The sequence below is a fragment of the Rosa rugosa genome, chromosome 2 (assembly GCF_958449725.1).
Source record: "Rosa rugosa chromosome 2, drRosRugo1.1, whole genome shotgun sequence".
NCBI lineage: Eukaryota > Viridiplantae > Streptophyta > Magnoliopsida > Rosales > Rosaceae > Rosa > Rosa rugosa.
The window spans coordinates 43,100,398-43,119,524 of NC_084821.1; the positions used below are offsets into that span (position 1 = coordinate 43,100,398).

Sequence of the window (19,127 nt, forward strand, 5' to 3'; positions counted from 1 at the left end):
TAGAAGGAAGGTGTGCAGAATAATTATCGATTGACTATATATAGTACCCTTTCTTGTGCAAAAAGGTGATGTTTAATCTTTAGCCGTCGCCACCAAGCTAGCTAGCTAGCTCTACTATTAGCACGCAGCTGGTGGTTTATGTTGCTTGATCGATATGACCAACTTGTAGGTTTGGGACTCGCCGGCCGGGAGTGTTAATAGTTTGAAAAGGCTGTGGGGCAGGGTGGCTACTCCATCAATTAAACCACCGGGATGCCAAATTCGATCCGAACTCGACAAGCACGAAACGTTAGGGTTAGGGTTAGGGTTAGCCGGAAATGATGCTCTCTAGCTTATTATCCTACGTCAAGATGAACAACACAATGGTACTTCCGAGGCAAATGTTCCTAGTCAATCAACGACGACTGCTCGAGATTTTTGACAAACAGAGATGTACCAACTGCTATAGATATATACATCTGTTTCTAGTAGTCGTGGGTCTCTGCGCAGCAATAATAGAGTTATATATGGTTGGGATCTTTGACTAATTAGTTGGTCAAGGACAAAAACTTTGAAGTAGCAGCAAAATTAATATCTAGGGTTTGATCCCATGTTGCCCCAAGTATCAACGATTACCTGCCCTTGAAAATAATGTTGCAACAGCTAGCTTAATTCATATCGATGGGGTACTTTGAACATAGTCTTTGGACCTAGCACTTTATTTTTATTTTATGTTTTGGTTGAAGGACATACACACCCCTAATTATTTAATGCACACCCTTATATTTATTTGACATCAAACTTCCTTCTATACCCTCCTCGATCATCAATAAATAAAGGGTAGTGCTATTCGCACACTCATTTTCTCTATTCACACACCCCCTCTATTTATCTATTACTTTAATTTATTTATTTTTTATAAATTACCCTAACTACCCTCCCTTGCAATTCTGTTTCTATTTCCTTTTATTTTTTTTTCTTTTTTCTATTGGCAAGTCAATCATCCCCAAATCCTAAACCCTTATTTTCTTGCAGACACAGAGAACTTCAAAACTCTTTGCAATTTTCTCTTTTCTTTTTCATCAAAAACTTCTCTAGCATAATCATTCTATATCTCTAACGTGATGCTTTGAAGTTTAATTATGGCAGAACAAGCAACTTTAGACCCATCTTTGGAAAAAAATTTACATCTGATTTGCAATGGAGACATGAAAGAAAAATATGAGTTTAGTGATCATTCGAGCCCCTTTGAATCCATCATTCCTGGTAAGATTCTAACTGAAATTATTTGGTGTATTTCAATCCATCACTCTCCGTTAAAAATATCAATTTCTCAGCGATTTGGTGGACTATGAGCTTTAACTTTGTGCGTTCTGTTCATCTTAGTTTGATTTTGGTATGGCTTGCTTGCTAATCATGGTTTTGACTTGAGTTGATTGGTAATTTTGAAATTATTGACGCTTTGATTTCATTTTGACTTTAGTCATATCATCACTCTACAAAATGCTTTATGTCAATGGGAATGGTATCTTGAGTCAACGTTGCTTAATTAGATGTGAAAGGTTTTGGATTTCCTTTTGTTTAGGTGATATGCTTATGTCTTTCTTCAGTTTTGTATAGCAGTCATGATGACATACCTAAATCCCCAAACTCAGTTACATCGTGATTTTTCATCTGAGCCCTAAACTTTGCCATACTAATTGCAGAACTTTTGACAGATTGCACTTCGTCCTGACTCCTGCCCATTAGAAATTTTTTTTTTTCTAATCAGCAATGACATTCACGAGAAAAATTGGTTTATTGTATAATGATGTTTAATTCATGATTGACTTGCCAATTAGAAAAAAGAAAAAGAAACATAATTACAAGTGAGGGTAGTTAGGGTAATTTGTAAAAAAAATTGTATTAAAGTAATGAGAAAATAGAGGGGGTGTGCGAATAGCACCACCCTAAATAAATAATAAATAAAAACAAAGAAGAATCCACAAAAATAAAATAAGAATCAAATGCTTGTTTAAGGATATCTCTATTTGTGTTTGGCCCAAACTCTAGGTTACTTGACCTAGTGGTAATAGGGTTTAATTAGAAGAATCTAGAGATTATATTTCCTTGTATGATTCTAACTCTATGCATTGTAATCCTCTATATAAAGAGGCCCCTATTATCAATGAGAACACACAGCGAATTTCTCTCAGTTTCTGATTCCCTAAAACACGTTATCAGCACGAAGCCCTAACCCTAAAAACCCTAATTTCGTAACCTTCAAAATCCTGCAACCACCTCCCCACATATCGAAGCCCTATTCCCAAGGAGCCCAGAACCGGCGGCGGAACCACCGAAACTGGCCGGAAAACCCCTGAACCGACCAACGGAAAAATCGGACCGGACCATGCCTTGTGCCTGCCCTGTGCGTGCCTTGTGCCTGCCCCTGCAAGCCCTGCCGAGCCCTGTGCCTGCATCTGCCGAGACCTGCCGACAGCCCCTGCAAACCTCCTGCCGAGACTTGCCGAACCCTGCGCACCCCTGTGCCTGCCCCTGTCGACATCTGCCGAAAGCTTCGCATAGCCCCTGCCGACACCTGCCGAGCACCTGCCGAGACTTGCGCACCCCTGTGCCTGCATCTGCCGACAGCTACCTAGCACCTGCCGAGCACCTGCCTGCCAGCCCTGCACAGCCTCCGCACACCACCTGCACAGCCCCTGCTGCAACCCTGCCTAGCTCCGGCCACCAATTTCCGGCCACTTTTCCGGCGACCTCAGGCAACCTTTTTCCGGCCACCTCCGTCATCATTTCCGGTCAAGAATTCCGGCATCTTTTCAAGGTAAACTTTTCTAAAAGTTCCCGTTTTTGAAGTTTTTCAATTTCTTCTTCTTTTCTCGGGGACTTCCAACATCCATTCTTCTACCCCCCTTTCTTCTTCATAGGGGAGACCAATAGCCGAACTGTGGGGGTTCGTGCTCACTCCAAGCTTGGAGCTTGTAGAACTCCAAGCTTGGAGCTTGTAGAGTCCTCCAAACTTAGAGTTTGTTGAGAAGAAAAACGATCGACCACATACATCATTGTTTCGATCTAATCCAAAACCCCTCTTGGAATCAGATTTTTCTTGGAAACGACTACGCTCAGAAAAACCCTAATTTCTTGGAAGCGACTACGCTCAGAAGTTTAATAGTTTTTCGTGGTAGCCCTTTTTCGCTCCGAAACTAACCCTAATCTTGTGTTGTTTTTCAGGATGAGTTACCTGAACAAGTTGAACTTTGTTCCACTAGAGACAACTAGCGCAGGATACCATAGGTGGGTCCGAGATGTGCGCCAACATCTTAAGGCTGATGGACTTCTGGAAGCCATCCAAGAGCCTAGTCAGAACGTGCTCTCCATTGAGCAAGCTACTGCTTTGAAGCAAATCAAGCTAAAGCCATCATTCTCATGAAAAGACACATGAATGACGCACTCCAAAGTGAATACCTCAATGAGGAAGACCCAAGAAAGCTATGGGTTGAACTTGAGCAGCGATTTGGCAACGTTCGTGACTCTCTGCTTCCTGATTTAGAAGTGCGATGGCATAGCCTCCGCTTCTGTGATTTCAAGTCTGTGCTTGATTATAACTCGGAAGCTCTTCGTATCAAGTCTCTAATGGAGTTTTGTGGCCAAGCCATAACTGATACGATGTTGATCGAGAAGACTCTCTCTACCTTCCCCGTCTCTGCCCTGATGATTTCAAAGAATTATCGGATTGCTGTGAAAGCAGGACGTATCACAAGGTTTCATGAGCTTATTGGCGCCATGAACGTAGCTGAAAAGCACGACAACATACTTGTGAAGAATTATAATGCTAGACCCGTGGGAACTAAGTCTATTCTGGAGTCTAACTATAGTCGCGCCCCCAAGGGAGGACGCAAAGAGCAAAACCCTAAGAGTAGGGACAATTCTGGACGTTCTGGTCCATATACTCTCCCTAAAGAGGAAGGAAATCGCCAAGAGAGGCGTGCACAGAACCGTGGAGGTCAACGTGTGAAGAGAGAGAGAGGCGGAGCCTCCGGCTATGGTGGTGACGCCACCAAGAGTAATAGTAGTCCAAATCATGCACCAAAAGCATCTCGATCAAGGGAGCCTAACCATAAAGATGTTTGTCTTCGATGTGGATCAAGTGGACATTGGGCAAAGAAGTGTACTGCATCCCAGAACGTTGCAAACGCATACAAGATGTATCGTGAAGCAAGGGAGGCAAATTACATGGAACAAGAAGATCAAGATGGAGATCTCGATCTAAGGGTGGAAGACTACAAGGATCAAGACCCAGAACCTGGCGATTTTGATTAAGTCTTTTTATTTTCCAAGAGATGTAGGCAATTGACATATTATTTTTGTAGTAGATGCCAATGCTATTAGTCTTTCTTCAAAGTAGGCGTACTCAATGTGAGTGTGATGTCTAGGAAGGTTTTGAGATAAGTGGTACTTAAGCGAGTCTCGCTCCACCGACATCTCTCTACTCACCTGGTCACATTTACATTGGAATTACCGAAAGGAGTTAGACGACTACCATTGTTTTGCATTAACTAGTTTATTGGATTAGATTTTCTTTGGTTAAAGAAACGATGATGTAATAATGTAATTCCGTTTGGCTTATTAATAAAAGTTGAGTTCTTTTCTTTATGACTCCTTTTTTTTTTTTTTAATTACGAGCTTTTCTTTTAGGAATGGATGAACTACAATGTCTTGCGGATAGTGCGACTACGCACACCATTCTTCGACATAGACAATTATTCTTAGAGATGTTGCCTACATATTCCTCTCTGACTACGATGGCTGGGCCATCAAGTTTAGTTCAAGGACATGGAATGGCCCAATTCCTTTTGCCCAATGGCACCTTGATTAAAGTCACTGAAGCTCTCTACGCTCCTAAGGCAAATCGAACCTTATTGAGCTTTAAAGATATAAGAGCCAACGGATTCCATGCGGAAACGCATAGTGAGAACGGAATAGAATTCCTTTGCATTACCTCTAATGATTGCGGACGAAAGCGCATCTTAGAGAAGCTTATGTGTCAATCTAGTGGACTTTATGTCACTACAATTCGACCAATTGAATCCAATAATGTCATAAGAGAAGATCTCTTGGATTCAGACACATATTGGCTTTGGCATGACCGACTAGGACACCCTGGTCGTGATATGATGCTCCGTATACTTAATACTTCACACGGGCATCCTTTCTTCAGAGTGAGAAGAAGCAAGAATCAAAAATTGATTCCAGGACTTAGCAAGACCGCAAAAATTGCAGCTTCTGGCGCTGCTGCTGTCTTGGGCCGCCGAAAGGCCGCCCCTGTCCTTAGTGATGACGCCATAAATGGCGCCAACCATGAGCATGACGCCACGGTTGCTCCTCCTAGTGGCCATGACGCCACACAAACCAATTTCCATGGCTCTAACGCCATAATGGGAGATGTAGTCACACACTTTGCTTCTAATAGCGCTACAAACGCTCAGTCCCAACCAAAATCCTCATTGGTTGCTTCTAAGGGCCCCTCACTCATTTTGCAAAGCCTGTTCCTTCGGGAAATTAGGACCGAGACCGTCCTATGCAAAGGATCCTAAAATACTCATTCTGTTCTTACAGAGAATCCAAGGAGATATCTGTGGACCAATTCAACCATCATGCGGACCTTTTAAATACTTTATGGTATTGGTTGATGCGTCGACACGCTGGTCACATGTCGCGATGTTGTCCACTCGAAATGCTGCTTATGCTAAACTCATCGCCCAAATTATCCGTCTACGGGCTCACTACCCTGACCATCCTATTAAGTCAATTCGACTTGATAATGCTGGGGAGTTTACATCGAAAACGTTCGATGACTATTGCATGTCACTGGGGATTGATGTGGAGCATCCAGTTCCCCATGTTCATACCCAAAATGGTCTCGCAGAAGCCGCTATCAAACGACTACAAATGATAGCGCGGACATTGGTTATGCGCACCAATCTCCCTGTTTCTGCTTGAGGATATGCAATATTGCATGCAGCAACGCTGATTCGTCTACGACCCACTGCAACCCAATCTTACTCTGCGTTACAGCTAGTGACTGGGTACGAGCCTGATATCTTGCACTTATGCATTTTTGGGTGTGCCATTTATGTGCCTATTACGCTGACACAGCGTACAAAGATGGGTCCACAACGACGAATGGGTATTTATGTTGGATATGAATCTCCAACTATCGTCCGCTATCTTGAACCCTTGACAGGCGATCTCTTTACCGCTAGATTTGCGGATTGTCACTTTGATGAGACAATCTTCCCATCATTAGGGGGAGATACGAACACAGATGTTCAACAGGAACGACAGGAATTGTCGTGGTCTGTCCCCACTATGTCTCATCTCGATCCCCGTACCGCACAGTCCGAACTTGAAGTGCGACGAATAATTGAGCTCCAGAACGTAGCAGACACTCAGCCTGATGCGTTTTCTGATGTTGCCAAAGTGACGAGATCACACATACCTGCTGCAAACGTGCCTGCAAGGATTGATGTTCCGAATACTTGACATCACGCCACTCCTGTGACACCAGGAGATGGCGCCATTTCCCAGCATGGCAATGATGTGGCGTCTATGGCCGCATGTCCCACAAGGAAGCGCGGTAGACCAATTGGTTCGAAGGATACTCGCCCTAGAAAGAGAGCGAATAATGCACAAACAAATCCTTTGATCATCGATACTCAAAATCCGTCCCATGCGGACGTTCCGAATTATGGTTATGTCCAATAGACATCATTGGGGGATGCCTCAATGTCAGGACCTGTAATACCCGCAATTTTCCATTTCGTCTCGTGAAATTGTGCGAATTGATTAAAGTGCTTTTGCACGAATATTACCCGAAATAATTCAACTTTTTGAATTATCGAAGTTTCGAAATATTCGTTTTAACAAAAGCTCGAATTGTGCGATTCAAGAAAAATCGACTTTTCTACGTACGGAATTTGGGAAAAACTTCCTTCATAAAAGTTGTAGAGCTCGTCGATATGATCGCGTGCATATGTCGAACGAAATTTTTGGAGTTCGTACGATTATGTTACGAATTTTGGAAATATGAGATTCTTTTTATAATCTCTTTTCCTCGGATTCTCTTTTAGAAATTTCTTTTTCTTCCTTTTCCTTTTCCTTTTCCTTTCCTCCGGGTCTCCTTCCTTCTTTTTCTTTTTCTCTTTTTTTTTCTTCTTTCTCTCTCTCGCTCGACCGAAACCGAAAACAGAGCAAAGGCTCTTCGGTCTCTCTCTACCTCCACCGGCCACCAAACGGCGTCGAACCACTTCCTTTTGCTTCGTCTCAGCCTTGCACAGCTGCTAGAGGCAGCCTTGCACCGTGACACGGCCACCAGCGGCGGCAGGAAGCTCCGCCCGGTTTGAGCTCGTTTTGGAAACAAGCTTGATATCTCAAGCTACCGGTCACCAATCCTCACCAAAATCCATCCACAAGCTCGCCTCAACTTCCTGAAACTCCCAGAAGCAGCCTCACACGGCGGCGTGGCCCGTAGCAGTGGCTGCAAGTCAAACCCAACCAAGAACGAGACCGGAGCTATCGATCAAGATATCTCGAGCTGTAGTGCATCGTTTTGATTGATTCTTTTTCCAGTGGGTTCCCCTTGATGTTATTAACAACTCTCTAGAAGGAATCGAGGCCTGAAATTGAAGATTTGACGTCGAAATCGAGCCTTGCCGGATTCTGCAAAATTCTGGAATTTTTCCGACCACCGAAGCTTTCGATCGGTATATCTCGAGCTACAGACCATATTTTTCTGTGATTCTTGAACCAGTGAGTTCTTCTTGAGTTTCTTAACAACTCTTCAGAAGGAATCGAAGCCTTAAATTGACGTTTTTACGTCGAATTGGAGCTCGCCGTTTTCTGCAGTTTCTCGCCGGTTTCTGGAAAATTCCGGCCACCTTCATACTGTTCAAGGTAATTTTCGACCCCTTCCGGTCATTTTCAGACTTCGTGCTAGTTATGAAAGTTGTCAAGCATGATGAGAGGAAGAAGAGCAGCCCGGCCCCGACACCATTGGTGGTGGTCGGCGGCGGCTCTGCCACTAACTCCGGCGGCCCTTTCCGGCCACCTCCGGGGATCAAAAATATGGTTTCTGTACATTTTCAGATTCTATATTTCAATACGATCATTTCGATATATTATACGCAATTTTTGGATATCGTATGATTAAGTTATGAATTTTTAAGTTTAGATCGATTTCGATCGTTAGATTTGTGATCTGTGAAGTTAGGACCGTCAGATGGACTTGTAGTTTTGATATGATGATCTTATGACTGTCCCAGTGGCTTTGTGTGGTCATGGGCGAAGATCCGACCGTTGGATCTTCGTATAAATGCAAAACAGTGATTAGGAAGGCGATCCGTGAGGATCCGACCGTTGGATCATCATGTAATTTCAATCCGACCGTTGGATTGTCGTTTGATTATGTTTTTGAGTTATTGGCTAAGTTAAGGTCATGTTTGATTAGGTGATCGACGGTTTGATTTGGCGGACGATTCGTGAAATTGTATTTTGAGCTGTTAAGAAGACGCAGCGGGAATTTAGAGGTGAGTAAACCTCACGTGGTTCATATTACGAACCGAGTACCTTTAATTACTTTATTTTCTGTAGTAATTGTGTGAAAATATTTATGGAATAAATATTTGTTTTAAATCATATGGACTTGATCAACTACGGTCCATAGGTAAGTAAAATGATTTAATTATACAAAATGAATTTCATGATTTTCTTGTGTGAACTATAGTTGGTATTAGTGGTCATTCCTGAGTGGGTGATTACGTATATATATATATATATTTACGTGATTATATGTGGAATGGTGTGACATTGAAGAGTGTGGAATTGTGATGATTTATTTATTATGGTTTGAAATTTGACTTATCATATTTATATGTGATGATCATGATTGATGAGTTCTTGTTAATATTCATGATTTACATTGGAGTATGTATAGAGTTGGAGAATGTAGGATTCTGAGGACGAGGTGTCCGAAGTTTGACGGTTATGGATAACCGGAGTGTTTGTGTACTGAGGACGGGGATGTCCAAAGTGCGACGGTTTATTATTAACCGAAGTTGTGTACTGAGGACGGGGATGTCCAAAGTGCGACGGTTTATTATTAACCGAAGTTGTGTACCGAGGACGGGGATGTCCAAAGTGCGACGGTTTATTATTAACCGAAGTATATGGTGCTGAGGATGGGGATGTCCAAAGCGCGACGGTTATAGTGTTAACCGAAGTATTTTTGCCGTTGCTTGACCCTAGGCCAAGGTGTCAGAGGTAACGAGGCAGTTAGAGCTCTAACGTGTTATTGGGATGGACCAGAGTGGTGTTATGTGGGTTGGGTGTTTGCAGGACCAGTGTGGTGTATTGTGATTTGAGGATTGTGAAAATGTATTCCTTGTGGTTTTCCATGAGTGGTTTGATGTCTCTTTGCAGACGTAATACTGTTGAATTTTACTTGAATTGTAATTTAATAAATCAACAGTTCTTTCTTGTTTACTCATACTGGCTGTAAAAAGCTTACCGGGTTTTGTGTTGTTGCAACTCCCGGTACACTATTCAAATTGTGTAGCGGGTAATCCTACAGGACAGGAGAACCAGGACGGTGATCGTGCGGTTAGAGCAATGGTTATAGTTTTACAGCAATTGTAATAGTGAGGCGAGTTAAGCTCATTTGAGCATTACAATTTGATTTGGTGGGAGTGTGCTGTAATAAATAACTTGAGGATTTGGGTTATTGTAAATTTGAGAGTTGTGAAGTGTGGTTGTTTGTGAGAAAAAAATTCAGGATGTTAGTTGTAATTTGTTATTATTCATGTTTCGGATTTGAATTGATTATTCAAAATTCGGGGCGTGACAGTTTGGTATCAGAGCGTAAGGTACATATTTGGTGATAATCAGTACTCCCCGAGTGATGGCCCGTCTGCAACGGATCCCCATCATATACTCTTCAGTACTGGAATAATCATTGGGTATGTCTTAGTATGGGGTCTAGACAACGTGTAAGTCCGTAGGACGGTAGAGTTGTCTACTAAGCTCGTATTAGAATAAGTTTAGTTTCCGCGAGTTGTGATCTTCGAGGAATAGGAACCTCTGGATTTAACTCTGATGAGTCGGTGAGGTAGAGGTCGAGTCTGATGTAGGGACAGGATCTTTCTATGGAGACAGTTGAGGATGAGGTGGAGGCATTAGAGGTTGAGTTGCCTAGTCTACCTGTAGTTGATGTGATGGATGTTATTCTTGGGTTGAAATGGTGAAAGAGATTGAGACCCTAGGAATAGTTGAAAAGAGAATTGATCTCACCAACTCAAGATGATAGGAGTGTGAGAGATTATGAGACAGAATTCTCAAGACTATATTGGTGTACGAGTGTAGTGATGTAATTTGGGAGATACTTATGTTACCTTTAATAAGGGTAGTATGTTAAGTGATCATGGCATAGGTTGACTTTGTAAGTGAAGTGGTGGAGTTTGTGTAGCTTCTTTGAGTTATAACCTTTGAGGAATGGGAACCTTTGGATTAAACTCTGGTGGAGTTATTGAGGATGGTTTCCACAAAAAACAATATCCTTTTGTGCATTGTAGTCGTTGGTTGTTGGGGTCATGGTGTTTGACCAATGCTTGTATCTAAAGTCGTTACGAGTATTTGACTAGTAGTTGTGATACTTTCCATTAGTTGGATATGCAGATGTTTTGAGTTGAAGAATACTTAGCAGTTATTGGTTGCTTAGTGATGGAATTGTGTTATAATGGAGCATTCATTCATGCTCAGTTGTTTGGTGTTTAGGATAGCTACTATATATTAGCTAAATGTCGGGGTGTGGTTTGAGGTCTGCGGATGGTATTGGAAATTATTGTGGAGTGCTGCTTCACTGACTATTGTTGAGTAGTAATGCATAATTCGTTGTTACTATGATGGATTTTGTGTATGGTTGACTTATGGAAAGATTGATATGACCTCGTGATAGGATTGACTGTGAAGAGACATTGTGTTGATGTATGAGCTTAGGTAATAACGTTGTTTTCAACTCTAGGAGTGCTAGGGTTGTATAACTAATTTATGAGGCCAGATACTGTTGTGAGGACAGATTATGGATTATGACGTGGTTAGTGTGAAGTGCTATAATCACAGAATTTTGACCACTAGATGTTGACTTACCACCAAATGAGCAGTGAGGTGATTCGTGGGTGAGATACTGAGTGTTGTACTAGTATCGATTAGTGGATGCTAAGATGGTACATATTGCTTGTTGAAACAATTGATAGATGGAATGATCGAGATTTTTTTTAGAGTTGTAAGTGTAACTCTAAAGATGTGGGTTTTTCCTAGCTAACTCAGGAAGTGTTTAGCTTTATTAATCCCTAATTCTAGCGACGAAATTATTGTGTTTGGTTTGACTCAGAGGATACTAGCTTGACCTCTGTGTGACTTAATTGATTGCTAGGTTTAGAATGATTGTTTGTGATAAATCATTTTGAAAGATGTGTGCAGCAGAGTTTTCGATGGTTTTGAAAAGAGTATTGAGTGACCAAGGTTCGATCCTTGGTGTTGTTGTTGGTTAAACAAAAAGAAAAGAAAACATGCACACAATCTTATTGATTTTATATTACAAAAAGGGAAACGAGGACTATTCTATACTAAGCCTAGTCAGCAGCTCCGGATGGGTTGAGGCTGAGCTCAAGAGAAACGTTTGAGCCACTGTGGTAACCGCCTGAGCCACCAGAATAGTAACCAAATGCGCTACCTTCCTCGGAAGTAGTCTTCAGGTTACCAAAGACGTCCTCGCCGTGCACGGGGAACAGAGGAAGAGTTTGAACCTCCTGGTGATCTCCTCCTCGTTGTTGTAGGAATGTTTGTCCTCCTGTTGTGCCAAAAGAGTTGTACTGGTATTAGTGTTGAAGTGTGAGGAAGATTATGAAACAAAATTTAAATCAAGAAATCCTTCATTACCAGTAGAATAGGTGGAACCAAAGTTGAGATCAATGGATCTACCATCATCAGTAGAACTAGTGGACCCAAAATTGATGTCGATGGATCCACCAGCTGGCCCAAAATTGATGTCGATGGATCCACCAGCACCAGTAGAACCAGTGGACCCAAAATTGAGATCGATGGATCCACCAGTACCAAGAGAACTAGTTCCCATGGGCACTGGAGCAGCCTGATTACACCTATTCATCTGCTTCTCTCGAGCCCTGACGTTCTGGAACCAAAAGTAAATGTTCTTACCCTCAACATGTCCATACTGGTTCAGCTGGAGGCAGATCTCGTGAATGTGCTCTGTAGATGGGCACTTAAATCCCTTGACGTAGTAAAGATCCTTGAGGATTCTTATTTGTTCTGGAGTAGGAATCCATCTGGTACGGCTTCGCCAGAAATCCATGTTGGCACTACTTCCAGCTGCTTGGGTGTTTCCTCCCTCCTCTGTTGGTTGCTGTTGTTGTAGTTCCATTTGTTGCGGGGTTTGTAGCTCCATTAGTTGCAGAGTTTGTGGTTCTTTGGTCATGGGGTGAGAGGATGAGAAAATCGAGGAATACATGGTTGAGTGTTGAGGGAGATTTTGTTGAAAGATTGAAGAATTGTGAAAGAAGGGCTAGAGATCTGAGATAGAAGGATTAAAGATTTCGGAGGAAAAGACTGGAGATTTGAGAAGAGAAAGGCTGAAGATTTGAGAGAGAATGGTTAAAACTCGGAAGAAAATTCTTTTCCTTTGGAGTGAACAGTCGCATCTCCAGAATGCACCTATTTATAGAACAAGGTGAGCAGATCTCCACCGTTGGATGGACGATTCCTGTGATTCATTCTACGCGTTGGATTAAAGTCGCCCTGAAACCCGGAAAAGTTGTTGGCGCGTGGAGAGCGTGTAAGGGGACCGAGGGAATCTCGAGGCGCTGTGGCAGACAGCTGTAGCCGAAAGCAGATTTGACTGCCGTAAATCACGGAAGGGATAAGCCGTGACACAAGTGGGCCGTACTTGGGCCTGTCTCGGATCAAGGCATCACTGTAGCTGTGGGTGGAGGCCTGATGGGCCGAGTTTCAGAAACAGTTTTGGACATGATGGGCCGAGTTTCTGAAACAGTTTTGGATGAGTTGGGCCGGATTTCTGTAACAGTTTTGGATACGTTGGGCTGGGTTTCTGCAACAGTCTTGGATGTTTTGGGCCGAATTGTTGAAACAGTTGGTTTAAATAAAAGGATTGGTATGGATAATAACGTGAGCAGCCGTGCTCGAGTGGTTGAGTGTAAAGTTCGTGTACAAGAGGTCTGAGGTTCGAACCTCGCCTCTCGTTTATTTTTATTATGTTCGTTTAAGACATAATAAGTTTAACGTTTGTACACATTATATTAAGCATAGCTTGTGCTCCAGTGGTTGGGAGCGAAGCATTGGTTTAGGGGGTCTGGAGTTCGAGACTTGCCTCCACTTATATTTTATTTATGTCGCTTATGACATAATAAATATAACAAGTGAGCATATATTAATGAAAGCAGTTCTTGCTTCAGTGGTTGGGAGCAAGACCTTCGTGTTTGAGGTCAGGAGTTCGAAACTTACCTCTTACATTATTTTTGGAATCTTGTATATACTCAGTATACGGACGTATTTTTATACGTAGAGCAGTAGTTTCGAAAATTTCTACAGTTTATTCTGTATAAACTACAGAAAACTTTAAATCGGGAGAAATGGACTCGCGATTAAATTTCGGGACGAAATTTCTTTAAGGAGGGTAGATTGTAATACCCGCAATTTTCCATTTCGTCTCGTGAAATTGTGCGAATTGATTAAAGTGCTTTTGCACGAATATTACCCGAAATAATTCAACTTTTTGAATTATCGAAGTTTCGAAATATTCGTTTTAACAAAAGCTCGAATTGTGCGATTCAAGAAAAATCGACTTTTCTACGTACGGAATTTGGGAAAAACTTCCTTCATAAAAGTTGTAGAGCTCGTCGATATGATCGCGTGCATATGTCGAACGAAATTTTTGGAGTTCGTACGATTATGTTACGAATTTTGGAAATATGAGATTCTTTTTATAATCTCTTTTCCTCGGATTCTCTTTTAGAAATTTCTTTTTCTTCCTTTTCCTTTTCCTTTTCCTTTCCTCCGGGTCTCCTTCCTTCTTTTTCTTTTTCTCTTTTTTTTTCTTCTTTCTCTCTCTCGCTCGACCGAAACCGAAAACAGAGCAAAGGCTCTTCGGTCTCTCTCTACCTCCACCGGCCACCAAACGGCGTCGAACCACTTCCTTTTGCTTCGTCTCAGCCTTGCACAGCTGCTAGAGGCAGCCTTGCACCGTGACACGGCCACCAGCGGCGGCAGGAAGCTCCGCCCGGTTTGAGCTCGTTTTGGAAACAAGCTTGATATCTCAAGCTACCGGTCACCAATCCTCACCAAAATCCATCCACAAGCTCGCCTCAACTTCCTGAAACTCCCAGAAGCAGCCTCACACGGCGGCGTGGCCCGTAGCAGTGGCTGCAAGTCAAACCCAACCAAGAACGAGACCGGAGCTATCGATCAAGATATCTCGAGCTGTAGTGCATCGTTTTGATTGATTCTTTTTCCAGTGGGTTCCCCTTGATGTTATTAACAACTCTCTAGAAGGAATCGAGGCCTGAAATTGAAGATTTGACGTCGAAATCGAGCCTTGCCGGATTCTGCAAAATTCTGGAATTTTTCCGACCACCGAAGCTTTCGATCGGTATATCTCGAGCTACAGACCATATTTTTCTATGATTCTTGAACCAGTGAGTTCTTCTTGAGTTTCTTAACAACTCTTCAGAAGGAATCGAAGCCTTAAATTGACGTTTTTACGTCGAATTGGAGCTCGCCGTTTTCTGCAGTTTCTCGCCGGTTTCTGGAAAATTCCGGCCACCTTCATACTGTTCAAGGTAATTTTCGACCCCTTCCGGTCATTTTCAGACTTCGTGCTAGTTATGAAAGTTGTCAAGCATGATGAGAGGAAGAAGAGCAGCCCGGCCCCGACACCATTGGTGGTGGTCGGCGGCGGCTCTGCCACTAACTCCGGCGGCCCTTTCCGGCCACCTCCGGGGATCAAAAATATGGTTTCTGTACATTTTCAGATTCTATATTTCAATACGATCATTTCGATATATTATACGCAATTTTTGGATATCGTATGATTAAGTTATGAATTTTTAAGTTTAGATCGATTTCGATCGTTAGATTTGTGATCTGTGAAGTTAGGACCGTCAGATGGACTTGTAGTTTTGATATGATGATCTTATGACTGTCCCAGTGGCTTTGTGTGGTCATGGGCGAAGATCCGACCGTTGGATCTTCGTATAAATGCAAAACAGTGATTAGGAAGGCGATCCGTGAGGATCCGACCGTTGGATCATCATGTAATTTCAATCCGACCGTTGGATTGTCGTTTGATTATGTTTTTGAGTTATTGGCTAAGTTAAGGTCATGTTTGATTAGGTGATCGACGGTTTGATTTGGCGGACGATTCGTGAAATTGTATTTTGAGCTGTTAAGAAGACGCAGCGGGAATTTAGAGGTGAGTAAACCTCACGTGGTTCATATTACGAACCGAGTACCTTTAATTACTTTATTTTCTGTAGTAATTGTGTGAAAATATTTATGGAATAAATATTTGTTTTAAATCATATGGACTTGATCAACTACGGTCCATAGGTAAGTAAAATGATTTAATTATACAAAATGAATTTCATGATTTTCTTGTGTGAACTATAGTTGGTATTAGTGGTCATTCCTGAGTGGGTGATTACGTATATATATATATATTTACGTGATTATATGTGGAATGGTGTGACATTGAAGAGTGTGGAATTGTGATGATTTATTTATTATGGTTTGAAATTTGACTTATCATATTTATATGTGATGATCATGATTGATGAGTTCTTGTTAATATTCATGATTTACATTGGAGTATGTATAGAGTTGGAGAATGTAGGATTCTGAGGACGAGGTGTCCGAAGTTTGACGGTTATGGATAACCGGAGTGTTTGTGTACTGAGGACGGGGATGTCCAAAGTGCGACGGTTTATTATTAACCGAAGTTGTGTACTGAGGACGGGGATGTCCAAAGTGCGACGGTTTATTATTAACCGAAGTTGTGTACCGAGGACGGGGATGTCCAAAGTGCGACGGTTTATTATTAACCGAAGTATATGGTGCTGAGGATGGGGATGTCCAAAGCGCGACGGTTATAGTGTTAACCGAAGTATTTTTGCCGTTGCTTGACCCTAGGCCAAGGTGTCAGAGGTAACGAGGCAGTTAGAGCTCTAACGTGTTATTGGGATGGACCAGAGTGGTGTTATGTGGGTTGGGTGTTTGCAGGACCAGTGTGGTGTATTGTGATTTGAGGATTGTGAAAATGTATTCCTTGTGGTTTTCCATGAGTGGTTTGATGTCTCTTTGCAGACGTAATACTGTTGAATTTTACTTGAATTGTAATTTAATAAATCAACAGTTCTTTCTTGTTTACTCATACTGGCTGTAAAAAGCTTACTGGGTTTTGTGTTGTTGCAACTCCCGGTACACTATTCAAATTGTGTAGCGGGTAATCCTACAGGACAGGAGAACCAGGACGGTGATCGTGCGGTTAGAGCAATGGTTATAGTTTTACAGCAATTGTAATAGTGAGGCGAGTTAAGCTCATTTGAGCATTACAATTTGATTTGGTGGGAGTGTGCTGTAATAAATAACTTGAGGATTTGGGTTATTGTAAATTTGAGAGTTGTGAAGTGTGGTTGTTTGTGAGAAAAAAATTCAGGATGTTAGTTGTAATTTGTTATTATTCATGTTTCGGATTTGAATTGATTATTCAAAATTCGGGGCGTGACAGGACCTATCCCTGAGAACGTAGAGATCTCTGTAAACTACACTAGTGTACATGGGACGTGGGAAAGAAGCTCCATCATCATTGATGATGTATTCGTGTATTCAGTGGCGCGTGAGATTATTGAGACCGATGACATCGAACCACGCTCCGTTGATGAATGCCAACGTAGAGCTGATTGGCCAAAGTAGAAAGATGCGATCCAGGCAGAACTTGATTCTCTAGCGAAAAGAAAGGTATTCGGACCAGTTGTGCCAATACCGCCCAACACCAAACCAGTGGGTCAGAAATGGGTATTCGTTAGAAAGCGTAATGAGAAAAACGAGATTGTAAGATACAAAGCTCGCCTTGTGGCGTAAGGTTTCTCACAACGCCCTGGAATCGACTATGAGGAGACCTATTGTCCCGTAATGGACGTCGTTACGTTCCGCTACCTTGTAAGTTTGGTAGTTTCCGAAAAACTGAACATGCAGCTTATGGATGTGGTTACTACGTATCTATATGGGGATCTAGATACGGAGATATACATGAAGATTCCAGATGGAATCAGTTACCCAAATCAAGTGGCTCTAAACCACGGAGCGCGTTTGCGATTAGATTGAAACGCTCACTATATGGATTGAAACAATCCGGACGGATGTGGTATAACCGTCTAAATGACTACTTGATTGGAAAGGGATATGTCAACAATGAACTATGCCCATGTGTGTTCATAAAAAGGACAAGTTCCGGATTTGCAATAGTAGCGGTTTATGTCGACGACATGAACATAATTGGCACCCTTAAAGAGTTAAGGGAAACCGCTGAACACTTGAAATCCGAGTTTGAGATGAAAGATCTTGGGAAAACACGGTTTTGACTCGGTTTGGAACTTGAGCACCGTAGAGATGGTATCATGATTCATCAATCAGCTTATACCCAAAAGATGCTTAGGCGCTTCAACAATGACAAGATTAAGCCTTCAAGCACCCCAGTGATCGTCCGTAGTCTTGATCCAAAGAAGGATCCATTTCGTCCAAAAGAAGACGACGAAGAAGTGCTAGAGGCAGAAGTGCCCTACCTAAGTGCAATAGGCGCATTGTTGTACTTAGCACAATGCACAAGACCGGATATCTCATTCGCTGTGAACTTTCTAGCTAGATATAGCTCAGCGCCAATACGATGCCATTGGACTGGTGTTAAAGATATCTTTCGATACCTAAGTGGTACGATCGATATGGGCTTGTTCTATCCCTATAGAGAGAAGATGGATTCGGACCCATAAAGTGCCAGGGACGCCACACATGGTGGACTGCGTTCCCTCTCCCCATCCCAAAACGATATAAGTGTTTTGGAAGGTTTTGCTGATGCTGGGTACCTCTCTGACCCACACAAAGGTCGTTCCCAAACTGGCCATGTTTTCACCATGGGAAAGACCGCGATATCTTGGAGGTCTACAAAACAGACCTTAGTCGCTACCTCTTCGAATCATGCAGAGATTATTGCTCTTCACGAAGCAGTTCGTGAATGCATATGGCTTCGATCCATAGTTACGCATGTTCGAAGCAATTGTGGTTTGAAGTCTACCACATATGAGCCAACGAGCATTTATGAGGATAATACTGCTTGCATTGAACAAATGAAGCAAGGCTACATCAAAGGCGACAACACCAAGCATATATCGCCCAAATTCTTCTATAATCAGCAACAACAGAAGCTCCTCAAGATCAAAGTGAACCAGGTTCGATCTGAGAACAATGAGGCACACTTGTTTACTAAGTCATTGCCCAAATCCACGTTCGAGAAACATGTGGCAAGAATTTGCTTGCGGAAATTATCTGAACTCCCATGATCGTAGTCATCAGGGGGAGGCGCAGACATCAGGGGGAGATGTCTACATGTTCACCTCGAAACGTGAAGCGTGTTGTGCTCTTTTTCCCCTTCGACCGATGTTACTTTTGTCCCACTGGGTTTTTGTTACTCGGCAAGGTTTTTAACGAGGCAACGAGAGAAGCACCGTGTTTGGACAACACAAGGGGGAGTGTTTAAGGAAATCTCTATTTGTGTTTGGCCCAAACTCTAGGTTACTTGACCTAGTGGTAATAGGGTTTAATTAGAAGAATCTAGAGATTATCTTTCCTTGTATGATTCTAACTCTATGCATTGTAATCCTCTATATAAAGAGGCCCCTATTATCAATGAGAACACGCAGCGAATTTCTCTCAGTTTCTGATTCCCTAAAACAATGCTTTATATATCAAGATATTAATAAAATATTTTTTATAGGTTAAATTTTCTCCTCGTCTTC

The 19,127-nt window shown here is 42.2% G+C and overlaps 2 long non-coding RNA genes across 2 annotated transcripts; both read left to right on the forward strand.

Annotated features, from left to right (window-relative positions):
- Positions 1-6,810: 6,810 nt before the first annotated feature.
- Positions 6,811-9,878, forward strand: LOC133734398 (uncharacterized). The gene is made up of 3 exons (XR_009858250.1): positions 6,811-7,929; positions 8,483-8,561; positions 9,590-9,878. It is a non-coding gene; the product is annotated as an uncharacterized LOC133734398 (long non-coding RNA).
- A 2,841-nt stretch (positions 9,879-12,719) lies between these two features.
- LOC133734041 (uncharacterized) lies at positions 12,720-16,824 on the forward strand. Its single transcript, XR_009858022.1, has 3 exons — positions 12,720-14,900; positions 15,454-15,532; positions 16,559-16,824. It is a non-coding gene; the product is annotated as an uncharacterized LOC133734041 (long non-coding RNA).
- The last annotated feature ends 2,303 nt before the right edge of the window (positions 16,825-19,127 follow it).